Source organism: Aulostomus chinensis, chromosome 1 (genome assembly GCF_037954235.1).
Source record: "Aulostomus chinensis isolate RoL2024-O1b breed Wild chromosome 1, RoL_Achi_v1.0, whole genome shotgun sequence".
NCBI lineage: Eukaryota > Metazoa > Chordata > Actinopteri > Syngnathiformes > Aulostomidae > Aulostomus > Aulostomus chinensis.
The window spans coordinates 34,196,552-34,209,414 of record NC_141320.1 but is presented as its reverse complement, the minus strand read 5'-3'; the positions used below and the strand labels follow the sequence as shown (position 1 = coordinate 34,209,414).

The 12,863-nt window shown below is 46.4% G+C and overlaps 6 non-coding genes across 6 annotated transcripts; 1 reads left to right on the top strand and 5 right to left on the bottom strand.

Moving 5' to 3' along the window:
- Positions 1–447: 447 nt before the first annotated feature.
- On the top strand, positions 448–520 carry trnak-uuu (transfer RNA lysine (anticodon UUU)). Its single transcript has one exon. It is a non-coding gene; the product is annotated as a tRNA-Lys (tRNA).
- A 9,002-nt stretch (positions 521–9,522) lies between these two features.
- On the bottom strand, positions 9,523–9,686 carry LOC147271398 (U1 spliceosomal RNA). Its single transcript, XR_015116735.1, has one exon. It is a non-coding gene; the product is annotated as a U1 spliceosomal RNA (small nuclear RNA).
- Positions 9,687–10,228: 542 nt separating this feature from the next.
- On the bottom strand, positions 10,229–10,419 carry LOC147271397 (U2 spliceosomal RNA). Its single transcript, XR_015117161.1, has one exon. It is a non-coding gene; the product is annotated as a U2 spliceosomal RNA (small nuclear RNA).
- Positions 10,420–11,005: 586 nt separating this feature from the next.
- On the bottom strand, positions 11,006–11,169 carry LOC147271396 (U1 spliceosomal RNA). Its single transcript, XR_015116597.1, has one exon. It is a non-coding gene; the product is annotated as a U1 spliceosomal RNA (small nuclear RNA).
- A 542-nt stretch (positions 11,170–11,711) lies between these two features.
- Positions 11,712–11,902, bottom strand: LOC147271395 (U2 spliceosomal RNA). Its single transcript, XR_015117191.1, has one exon. It is a non-coding gene; the product is annotated as a U2 spliceosomal RNA (small nuclear RNA).
- Positions 11,903–12,488: 586 nt separating this feature from the next.
- On the bottom strand, positions 12,489–12,652 carry LOC147271394 (U1 spliceosomal RNA). The gene has a single exon (XR_015116596.1). It is a non-coding gene; the product is annotated as a U1 spliceosomal RNA (small nuclear RNA).
- Positions 12,653–12,863: the final 211 nt, after the last annotated feature.

Here is a 12,863-nt window from a genome sequence, read left to right as displayed (position 1 = left end):
ATCCAGACATCCATCAAAAATGGTCCTGGAGAACTGTTCAATGTGTCAGGACTTCAGAAGCTCCAATCCTCTCTAAGGTCCAGTGAGAGTGGAAGAGATTATAAATGAGAGAAGCAGGGCCCTCCCTCAGAACTGAACCAACTCAGTTGGGAGAGCCTTAGACTGAAGATCTAAAGGTCCCTGGTCCAATCCCAGGTTTCAGCAGAGGAGCAGCATTGACTTTACTTTCCAGTGGAGGAACTGCAGACATGAAGGAAACTAACATCTTGTCCTGTGCATTCTTGTGACATTCAGGACATTTTTGGAGCCTCTTGTTGGATTTTGCCACAGAGAATCAGAGCCAATCAAAAGCATGGTGGACTTTAACATGGAGGACTGAACAAGTCAAGAAAGCATCAGTTTGACCTTCACGGGTGTTTCTGTTCCTGTCTCAATGCTGTAGAAAGAACCTGAGTAGCTCAGACGGTAGAGCATCAGACTTTTAATCTGAGGGTCCAGGGTTCAAGTCCCTGTTCAGGTGCTGTGGAGGTTCCAGTGTTTGACAACATGGTACTGGATGAAGTTTAGTGTTGAACAAACTGTCAACATTAAAAGTAGAAGTGTTCTTGTCTTGCCACTGTGAGACTGTTGCTAGGAAAGTGACCACGAATAATTTCATGTGGCATGCAATTAACAAAAGACTTACATTGATGGTCGAGGGAGGGGGGGGTGGAGCCTATTCCAGCATCTACAGGCCAGAGGCGGGGTTCACCCTGGACAGGTCGCCAGTCCATCACAGGGTCAGCACACAGAGACGAACAACCATTCATACCTACCGTCAATTTAGAGTGTCCAATCAGCCTCGTCCCCAATTACATGTCTTTGGACAGTGGGAAGGAGCCGGAGTACCAGAGAGAACCCACGCATTCATGGGGAGAACATGCAGGCTCTACACAGAAAGATTCCCCACCCAAGCCTGGACTCAAACCCAGAACCTTCTTGCTGTGAGGCCACAGTGCTCACCACTGCACCATCATGCTGCCATGCTCTCTTCTACTTTCCTCAATTGTGTTTCTTTCATGTTCTCCTGAGATCAAAGACAGAATTCTAGCTACTGTCAAAGCCCTGATGACATCATCAGGAATTCTGACTTTGATCTGGAGACTTTTGCTTTAATCTGAATTTGATCTGACGAATGTTTTAGTTTAGGTTGCATGACACCGACCACCTCATTTCTCCTGATGGACTGGTGACCTGTCCAGGGTGAACCCTGCCTCTTGAACAATGTCACCTGGGATCGCCCCCCCCCCCCCCCCACGACCCTTTAAAGGATAGAACAGAAAGTGGATGGAGGGATGGACTCAACACTGAAATCAGCTGATCTGATCCACATTCTAATGTTTCCTGTCCCTCTTTAGGAGTCAATGAGAATAGTAGTGTATATAATAATGTATATCCAACCTTGGAGTATCTTTCCAAAGCTTTTAGTATTTCTTCTTGTTTCTACTTGTAGTTTTAGTGTCTGGATCTTTTCTTTTGATGTCCTGCTGTCTGCTCTTTGCTTTTGACAACCCAGTCTCATGTCAAAACGTGAAAAGGCTCCGTCTGTCCACAGGTCAAAACCTATCAGTTCTACGATGAAGGCCTAAAAATTGTGAAATGTGTACGTTTTTTTCCCCTCTTCTTTTCTATTGGAGCGCTGGTAGGTCATGTGACTCTTTCATGCGGGCCTCTCAAAACAAAAACATGGCCGCCGCTCCTGTCATTGTCGGAGGAAAGTGCCTTCTTCCAAGATAGTTTTGATTTAATAAAGCATTCTGATGACATTTCTAGAGAGAAATATGCATTTTGTTTTCATAATCTTTGCTCAGTTCTTGTGTTTAATCTTTGGTTTGTTCGTTATTACCATGAATCTTTCACCTCTCAGAAGAGAGTCGTTACAGTGTCACATTTCTACTGTTGCTATGTTGGTTGCTAAGGACGCCATTATGGACGAGTGTCATTTCAAGATAGGTTTGATTTTTAAAAAGCATTTTAAGGACATTTCTGGCGAGAAATATAAATTTTATTTCCATAATATTCGCTGTTCAATAAAGAATAACATGAAATGGATTTTAGTGCCCCAGGAATTACAAACATCTGCTTCCGGGGAAGTCGGCCCCCGTTCTTCTGTGAGAAAATCCGGTAGTTGTCGCTCACTCCGAGGAAAAAAAACCAAATATTTTTAATACTTCATCTTTTGATTAATAAGACAATCAACAAATTCATTTAATTTCTGGATGTTTATTCTACCTACGAAGTCCATTTGTCACCATTATAGATCGACCAATCAGCATTAAGAATATAAACAATGACTCAAACTAATGGCGGTCTGCTGACGTCACATCCGTCACAGAGGCTCACTCCTGCACTCAGAGGTGGCCTTTTAGTTCCATCACTTCACGCTATATTTACAGATTTATGATTGAGGGGAACAAACCACTCTGATGTCTGGGTTCATCAAGGATATCATTAAAGAAGTCCTAACTATCTGGCCAGTTAAATTGATCCTAACTGTTCTTAATATATTGTGCTGGTAATGTCATGTAGTTTCTTTTCCAATGTAACTTTGTCGTTCTGATGTGTGTATTTTTACTGCTCCAACAAAGCTGTTCCTCTTCTGGGTAAATCAATCATTCAGGCAATCAATAACTGAGTGTCTCTGATGCTGTACTGTAGTATTGCAGTACAACAACACTCTGATCCTTCCTTTTCAAATGTTTTTATTGTGTTTCTCTTATCAGGTGTTCAAAATGATGACAATAAAAATCAATAATTGATATTCAGCTTTGTTTCAACAATAATAACTGATCAGAAATGAGGCCTGATGGCTGCAATAGCAGCTTTGTGCTGTTCAGTGACTCCTGCTATAAAAAGGAGTCAAGGCCGTCTTAAAGATGTGAAAATGTTCCAAAGATCCTTCTTCATGTTGGTCCTGAACAAGATTGGTGTCAGGCCTTTTTTCAAAGGAGCTCCAAAAGGCTCACTTAACCCTTTGAGGCCTGGCTGAGACACGAGGCCTGTTGACCTTTGACCCTGTTGCTCTTTTGCTCTCATTGGCCTCTACAGTGGATACAGACCTGAAACCTGAACTGTGAGGCCTCTCAAATGTATAGAATCATGATCTGTTTTTGGCAGCAGAATGTCATTAAATACTGTCAACACAGATTAGTGGTGACGACTGAGTCCACAATGTCCTGTTACCTTTGTGGCCGTCTCGTCTGGCTTTGATCCCTCATGGAACCTCTGAGCTTCAGGGCTCCTCTGTCTCTACTGCTGCTGCAGGAGTCAGAGGGTCTCTCACCTGAAATTCAGATGCCAGACAAGAAGACACTTGGAGCTGACAGAAGTCATCGCTGTAGGTGGAGACATTCACAGGCTAACAAGGGGACCTCGTGGTAAGACAGGTTCTCCAATGGCACAGAACTTCAAACTGAGATCACAGCACAGTTGTTCTGAGGCGTCAGCAACTGGCATGAGCCATTCCAAAGATTTGCAGTGGGCCACACTGGAAATATGGCTTTAAAACATGGAACAGCTCACACAGCGTACAGTTAGAAGTGTAAAAGTCAAAGTTGAGCTGATGCCAGGTGTTGCCACAGTGTCAGAAAAACACCTTGAGTCAGAACCACGTGGAAGGACCCCACTCAGGTCAGACCTGAAACGTACGAGTGTGTGAAGTTACCCTCCCCCGTTTGAGAGCCTTGATGAAATGAACCCACAATGACATGACTGGAAACGTGTGTGTGTGTGTGTGTGTGTGTGTGTGTAACCATGTTAAACTCTTTTAAATAAATGTTTCAGCCTGCTATTATTTGGATGCTGTATGATTCCTGCAACCCCAGACTAACTCAGGTGTTCGTACTGCAACCTAAAGTATGGTGATGAGGAGAATGATGAACAATCCACAAGGTGATCAGAAAATAAGAAATGGATTCAGGAACAACAAACCCATCTCTGAACATGTGATTGAAACATGTGAGTGGGACTGGCAGAACCTGGCTTTACCTCAAAGTGTCTCATCCAGAGATCTGTGACAGGCGTCTGCTGTGGAGGGTCAGTCTGTCCGTCCACATTCAGATCATCGATGCAGCGACTCTGCTAGGATCAAACTACTCAGGATGAAACAGACCAATGTTGACATCAAGTAGCAACTCAGCAGCTGATCAACAGAGTCCTCAGCACCAGTAGAGCCTGGTCCTGGTCCCTGGGGGGCTCCAACCACCAGCCTCTCTGTGAACAGCCGAGTGCCACAGAGACTCTGAGTCTCCTGCTGTTCATGAAGAGTTTTCAGGCTAAATTCAGTGTGTGAGGTCCACACTGCACATTTGAGGGACCATGAAGGACAGAGGAGAGTCTGACTGTCATGGAGAAAGCCTTCAGCACTAGAACTGAAACAGCCCCCACCATCTTAACCCCCCCAGACCAAACATCATCGTCCAGCCTCCAACCAGAGGTCCATCAGTTATCATGGAGCCACAGGTGGAGTCTGGATTCTTTTCTAGAATGAGACGGCAATGACAGTCCTGCAGAGTGACATCACTGACATGAATGGATGACTTCAGTCACATGACTGGATGACTTCAGTCACGTGACAGGATGACTTCAGTCACGTGACTTCAGTGCATCCAATCACCAAGTGCACCACAGTCCTTGTTGCTGTCTGCTGTTGGGTCACAGCAAAGTAAGGAAACAGCCTGACGGTCCTCAGGAGGAAATTCAACAGCCTCCAAAGATGGAGGTGAATCTAGAACTGCTCATGTTGGCCATCCTTGATGAACTTGGGCGGTACTCTGGTGCAGGGATGAGGTCATGGAGCTGATCTGGGAGCAGTCCTGATATTAAATGGACTAAATGTGTCAACATCAAATAAAATTGGAAACCTATTTGAAGCCTTATTTTGTCTTTGATGGACATTTTTTCAATCTCTAATGACTGTTTTGACTGAACCTGCTGGATCCTGTGGTGCCTGATGAGGAGACAACTTGAGTACAAAGTTGAAGAGGAGGCTTTTTGGAGGGGAGATGATTTTATTTGCAGTGTTGTAAATCAAAATAACGACAACGACATGATAGAATTTTCTCCAAATTTCCTGACTAAGATGGATTCCAAACCAAATCAGCTGTCACAAGGGAAAGTCTGCATGTAAACACACACACACACACACACACACACACACACACACACACACACACACACACACACACACACACGTGTATCAACATGATGTTCCGAATGTTTCACTGTCTGTGGTTGTCCAGCTCTCCTTGCCTCTTCACTGTCATTGTCAGAACTCGGAGCAGTCTTCCTCTCCAGGTGATGTCTCTGAGTGATGATGATTGCTGTCTGTTCAACCAGCTTCATTTGTTGATATCTGAGAAGGACTGAAGACAGCAAAGTGTGCTGATTGGCCAACAACCCCTCACAGGTCAAAGGTCACTGCTCTGAGGCGGACCAGTTTACTGTAACAGTGGTGGCACCATCCACTGCTGGCGCTCTCTTCAGTGCTTCTTGTTTCTGCCCTTTGTGTGTGAGCTCCTAGAGCAGCTGGTCCGCCCCCCCCCCCCCCTTTTCTTTTCTATTCCTCTAATTTATTTTTTGATTTTCTATTTTTGTAATTCATCATCGATCTCGGCTCACGGTCGCTACACTCTTGACCTCCTGTGAGCCTTGAAGAGAGAGAAGCCACCTTTGTGTCGGAGAAGAGCAGCTTAGTCCAGGCAGCCAGCAGCCTGAGACCAGAGGGTAGCCAATCAACGCGCTTCCCTTCTTCATCGAGCGAATCTCAGCGGGAGCCACGGTCGACGAGGTGGAGGCTTTGGAGGCCGTCCTCCCACCAGTTCGTTGGAGAGGCGTCGTACATCGATGGGAGAATCCAGCTGAGAACGTAAGCCGGTTACGTTGGTTTTCACCGATTCAGGCCTGGACTCCTGTGTCGCTGCCAAACTCCGCCTGACTCCGTAGAGCTGGTCAGCCTCCACTCAGTCCTCTTCATTTGGTTGGAGGTCACCATCGTTCATCCTACACACCTTTCCACCTGCCTCTTAGCCGTCTACTTGAAGCTCAGATAAATCCAGGCTAATTCATACCTGCTACTCAATATGGGCCTTAATTACTCTGCTGGAATTATCACTCTGTCTTAAGGGTTTTCTTCATTGTATTAAATCCTCTTTAATTTCCAAGAAGTCTTCCAACTCATTCATTCATGCAAGCCACTGATCCACAAGACCTCATTGATGAGCTTCAACCTGAGACTGAGTGTTTCTCGTTGGACGAGACACCCATTCAATGAGACTCATTGTCAGTCCATTGAAATCTACTGGTGTTCCTGGTGAGTTGATTTAACAACATGAGCTGACAGACTCTACATTCAGGTAGGAACCACCACATCCAGGGGTCTGGACCTTTGAGCAGGCAGAGCCATCAAAGTAGCAGACTAAGCTAGCAGACATTAGCATTGAGAAGAAACTGATACCTGAGCCTTCTTTTGGGTCTGGTCAAGTGATGACACAATAATATGACATCATTGTCAGACTGACGCCTGCTCAAACCTGACCTAACGCCGCCCTATTGTATTGTGGGAAATTTCTGCTTGGCTCGCGTCCATCAAAACACACAAAGAAATTTCTCCAGAATCAGGATTGACAGTGGATACAATTGATTCCACACTGGTTTCGGGTGCAGGTGTGGAATTTCAGACACAGTCTGTGTTTGTGTTGTTCATTCAGTGATTTTTCTTACAATTCCCAATCAAAGCCCCACATTGCTAATGAACTCAAAATGATGCTAACAGTAATGTAGTGATAGTTGCTAATAAACTAAGTGATGCTGACAGTAATGTAGTAAGAGTTGCTTCGAACCTCAAAGTAATGCGACAGTGATTTCAGAAGAATTGCTAATGATCTCAAAATGATGCGACAGTGATGTCGTAAGAATTGCTAATAAACTCAAAACGATGCAAACAGTAATGTAGTGATAGTTGCTAATAAACTCAGTGATGCTTACAGTCATGTAGTAAGAGTTGCTACGAACCTCAAAATAATGCAAGAATAATGTAGTAAGAGTTGCTAAAAACCACAAAATAATGCGACTGTGATGTCGGAAGAATTGCTCATGATCTCAAAATGATGCGACGGTAATCTAGTAAGAGCTGCTAATAAATTCAAAATGATGCTAACAGTAATGTAGTGAAAGTTTCGAATAACCTCAAAGTGATGCTGACAGTCATGTGGTTAGAGTTGCTACGAACCTCAAAATAATGCAAGAATAATGTAGTAAGAGTTGCTAAAAACCACAAAATAATGCGACTGTGATGTCGGAAGAATTGCTCATGATCTCAAAATGATGCGACGGTAATCTAGTAAGAGCTGCTAATAAATTCAAAATGATGCTAACAGTAATGTAGTGAAAGTTTCGAATAACCTCAAAGTGATGCTGACAGTCATGTGGTTAGAGTTTCGAGTAACCTAAAAATGATGCGGACAGTAATGTATTAAGAGTTGCTAATAACCTCAAAATAATGCGACAGTGATTTCAGAAAAATTTCTAATGAACTCAAAATGATGCTAACAGTAACGTAGTGATAGTTGCTAATAAACTCAGTGATACTTACAATAATGTAGTAAGAGTTTCAAACTCCCTCAAAATGATGCTGACAGTCATGTAGTAAGAGTTGCTACTAAACTCAAAATAATGCGACAGTGATGTCGGAAGAATTGCTAATGAACTCAAAATGATGCTACAGTGATGTAGTAAGAGATGCTAAAAAACTAAAAATGATGCTGACGGTAATGTAGGAAGAGTTGAAACTAACGTTAAAATTATGCTACACTGTTGTCATAAGAATTGCTAATACACTCAAAATGATGCTAACAGTAATGTAGTAAGTGTTTCGAACTACCTCAAAGTGATGCTGACAGTCATGTAGTCAGAGTTGCTACGAACCTCAAAATAATGCGACAGTGATGTTGGAAGAATTGCTAATGGTCTCAAAATGATGCGACAGTGATGTAGCAAGAATTGCTAATGAATTCAAAATGATGCTAACTGTAATGGAATGAAAGTTTCGAATGGCCTCAAAGTGATGCTGACAGTCATATAGTAAGAGTTGCTACAAAACTCAAAATAATGCGACAGCGATGTCGGAAGAATTGCTAATAAACTCAAAATGATGCTGACGGAAATCTAGTAAGAGCTGCTAATGATCTCAAACTGATGCTACAGTGATGTTGTAAGAATTGCTAATGATATCAAAATGATGTGACGGTCATGTAGTAAGAATTGCTAATGAACTCAAAATAATGCCAACAGTAATGTAGCGATAGTTGCTAATAAACTCAGTGATGCTTACAGTAATGTCGTAAGTGTTTCGAACTACCTCAAAGTGATGCTGACAGTCATGTAGTAAGAGTTGCTACGAACCTCAAAATAATGCGACAGTGATGTCGGAAGAACTGCTAAGGAACTCAAAATGATGCTAACTGTAATGTCGTGAAAGTTTCGAATAACCTCAAAGTGATGCTGACAGTCATGCAGTAAGAGTTGCTACGAACCTCAAAATAATGCGACAGTGATGTCAGAAGAATTGCTAATGATCTCAAAATGATGCGACAGTGATGTAGTGAAAGTTTCGAATAACCTCAAAGTGATGCTGACAGTCACCTGGTTAGAGTTGCGAGTAACCTAAAAATGATGCTGAGAGTAATGTAGTAAGAGTTGCTAATAACCTCAAAATAATGCTACAGTGATGTCGGAAGAATTGTTAATGAACTCAAAGTGATGCTGACAGTCATGTAGTGATAGTTGCTAATAAACTCAGTTATGCTTACAGTAACGTAGTAAGTGTTTTGAACAACCTCAAAGTGAAGCTGACAGTCATGTAGTAAGAGTTGCTACTAACCTCAAAATTATACTACGGTGATGTCGTAAGAATTGCTAATGATCTCAAAATGATGCTACAGTGATGCCGGAAGAATTGCTAATGAATTCAAGAATGATGCTGACAGTAATGTAGTGATAGTTGCTAATAAACTCAAAGTGATGCTGACAGTAATTTATGAAGAGTTGCTAAAAACCTTAAAATAATGACACAGTAATGTAGTAAGAGTTGCTATGAAACTAAAAATAATGCGACAGTGATGTAAGAAGAATTGCTAATGATCTGAGATGAGAGTCAGGGTTTTCCAAGTTGATCTCCTCCCACGCATGAATTCTCTGGTATCATTCCACTTACTGCGAAGACGAGCCGTGGATGTATTGTCCTGAGCTCAGGGCTTGTCAGATACCATGACCCTCAACTAAATGTGGCAGAAACCCTGCCCTCTTCATTTAGGGCTGGAAGGTGTGAGAGATACTGGGAGCTCATCGAGGCTACGTCCTCCGCGGTCTCCTCAGGCTGGCCAGCACAAGAGGAGACCGCCAACTGGCCGGGACAGGTGGTCTCCGTTGTTGTTGTTGCCGCCGTGGTCGGCCTTTCTTTCTTTCTTTCCTTTTTTCACACGATCACAGGGGAGAGCGCGGACGCAGTCCCCCACTGTCAGAAATTATGCAGTTGAGATTCCCACATTTGGGGAATTCACCAGGGTCAGCACAGCCCCAGTGCAATGGCTGAGCCTCACCCGGGGAGAACCACTTTGCTGATCATGGTATCTCCCCTGCCAGGTAAGTATGACTCGCTGAGCTTAGGAACAGACATGAGCTCCAGGGACACAGCCTTCTGACTGACAGGCAGGGAGGCCGACACAGCGCCTGATCTTTCCTACCTTGTGCCAATCTGCCGCGTGCGCAGCCCCCTTTGTTTCTCACAACGATGCCGGATGTCGGATATCCCAAGCCCGGGAAGCTCAGGCACATTGAAGGTTCAGGTCTTTCAGAGTGCATTCCAAAGCCTTTTGGGAAAGGCTCCGAGAGCAGTGCCGTCAGCGGACCTCCATCCTTATCTGGAGTGCAAACGGAGCCACAACTTGACGCCCAGCGGCAGCGCGGGCGGAAATCCAGCCCCGGCCTCATGTGCAGCACTCGAGAGTTGGCCTGAAGAGCACGGGATTTGCTCATGACAAAAGGGGAGGGGCCCGCACTGTTCCTGGAAGGCCATTGCGGCCGCAGGCTGAGGAAAAGCTGCAGTGCAGGAGGAGAACCCTGGTCCGGCTTTGGGTGGAGCAGGTGAGCGAGTGCCTGGCGGAGGCTTGTTTTATTTCCGACGAGAAATGCGGGGCATTGCACCACTCCTGGAAACACTGCAATACCAGGTTGATGCGTGGAAAGGACGGAGCAAGCTCCCGTTCCATCTCCCTGTTCCAAAAAGCAATTTAATATATGGTTCCCGGATAGGGAACGTACCAGATATTAAACTGATAAGAACAGATACTACACTTGATCTTAGCCAAAAGGCCGAGAAGCGATGCCTGTCAGCCACCCGACGTGAGAGCCAGCACCCCCGGTACAGCCAATCCCGGCCGCGGCTGTGGGCAGGAACTGCAACATTTTGGGTGGCGACACAAAATGCAGTGCCATAAACACTACATCTGGCACACTGGTTGTCCCCACTGCTATCCAAAGCAAAGGCAATCGATGCCTTCACCCTGCTATGCTAGTGGGGCGACTCAAAGTAAAACAAAGCGGTGTTCAAAGCCACAAGCCAGCGACTCATCCTGGAGTCGGGGTTTTCCAAGTTGATCTCCTCCCACGCATGAATTCTCTGGTATCATTCCCCTTACTGCGAAGACGAGCCGTGGATGTATTGTCCTGAGCTCAGGGCTTGTCAGATACCATGACCCTCAACTAAATGTGGCAGAAACCCTGCCCTCTTCATTTAGGGCTGGAAGGTGTGAGAGATACTGGGAGCTCATCGAGGCTACGTCCTCCGCGGTCTCCTCAGGCTGGCCAGCACAAGAGGAGACCGCCAACTGGCCGGGACAGGCGGTCACCGTTGTTGTTGTTGCCGCCGTGGTCGGCCTTTCTTTCTTTCTTTCCTTTTTTCACACGATCACAGGGGAGAGCGCGGACGCAGTCCCCCACTGTCAGAAATTATGCAGTTGAGATTCCCACATTTGGGGAATTCACCAGGGTCAGCACAGCCCCAGTGCAATGGCTGAGCCTCACCCGGGGAGAACCACCTTGCTGATCATGGTATCTCCCCTGCCAGGTAAGTATGACTCGCTGAGCTTAGGAACAGACATGAGCTCCAGGGACACAGCCTTCTGACTGACAGGCAGGGAGGCCGACACAGCGCCTGATCTTTCCTACCTTGTGCCAATCTTCCGCGTGCGCAGCCCCCTTTGTTTCTCACAACGATGCCGGATGTCGGATATCCCAAGCCCGGGAAGCTCAGGCACATTGAAGGTTCAGGTCTTTCAGAGTGCATTCCAAAGCCTTTTGGGAAAGGCTCCGAGAGCAGTGCCGTCAGCGGACCTCCATCCTTATCTGGAGTGCAAACGGAGCCACAACTTGACGCCCAGCGGCAGCGCGGGCGGAAATCCAGCCCCGGCCTCATGTGCAGCACTCGAGAGTTGGCCTGAAGAGCACGGGATTTGCTCCTGACAAAAGGGGAGGGGCCCGCACTGTTCCTGGAAGGCCATTGCGGCCGCAGGCTGAGGAAAAGCTGCAGTGCAGGAGGAGAACCCTGGTCCGGCTTTGGGTGGAGCAGGTGAGCGAGTGCCTGGCGGAGGCTTGTTTTATTTCCGACGAGAAATGCGGGGCATTGCACCACTCCTGGAAACACTGCAATACCAGGTTGGTGCGTGGAAAGGACGGAGCAAGCTCCCGTTCCATCTCCCTGTTCCAAAAAGCAATTTAATATATGGTTCCCGGATAGGGAACGTACCAGATATTAAACTGATAAGAACAGATACTACACTTGATCTTAGCCAAAAGGCCGAGAAGCGATGCCTGTCAGCCACCCGACGTGAGAGCCAGCACCCCCGGTACAGCCAATCCCGGCCGCGGCTGTGGGCAGGAACTGCAACATTTTGGGTGGCGACACAAAATGCAGTGCCATAAACACTACATCTGGCACACTGGTTGTCCCCACTGCTATCCAAAGCAAAGGCAATCGGTGCCTTCACCCTGCTATGCTAGTGGGGCGACTCAAAGTAAAACAAAGCGGTGTTCAAAGCCACAAGCCAGCGACTCATCCTGGAGTCGGGGTTTTCCAAGTTGATCTCCTCCCACGCATGAATTCTCTGGTATCATTCCACTTACTGCGAAGACGAGCCGTGGATGTATTGTCCTGAGCCCAGGGCTTGTCAGATACCATGACCCTCAACTAAATGTGGCAGAAACCCTGCCCTCTTCATTTAGGGCTGGAAGGTGTGAGAGATACTGGGAGCTCATCGAGGCTACGTCCTCCGCGGTCTCCTCAGGCTGGCCAGCACAAGAGGAGACCGCCAACTGGCCGGGACAGGCGGTCACCAGTGTTGTTGTTGCCGCCGTGGTCGGCCTTTCTTTCTTTCCTTCCTTTTTTCACACGATCACAGGGGAGAGCGCGGACGCAGTCCCCCACTGTCAGAAATTATGCAGTTGAGATTCCCACATTTGGGGAATTCACCAGGGTCAGCACAGCCCCAGTGCAATGGCTGAGCCTCACCCGGGGAGAACCACCTTGCTGATCATGGTATCTCCCCTGCCAGGTAAGTATGACTCGCTGAGCTTAGGAACAGACATGAGCTCCAGGGACACAGCCTTCTGACTGACAGGCAGGGAGGCCGACACAGCGCCTGATCTTTCCTACCTTGTGCCAATCTTCCGCGTGCGCAGCCCCCTTTGTTTCTCACAACGATGCCGGATGTCGGATATCCCAAGCCCGGGAAGCTCGACCGATGCCGTTTTCAAGGCTCACCTTGTCGCTC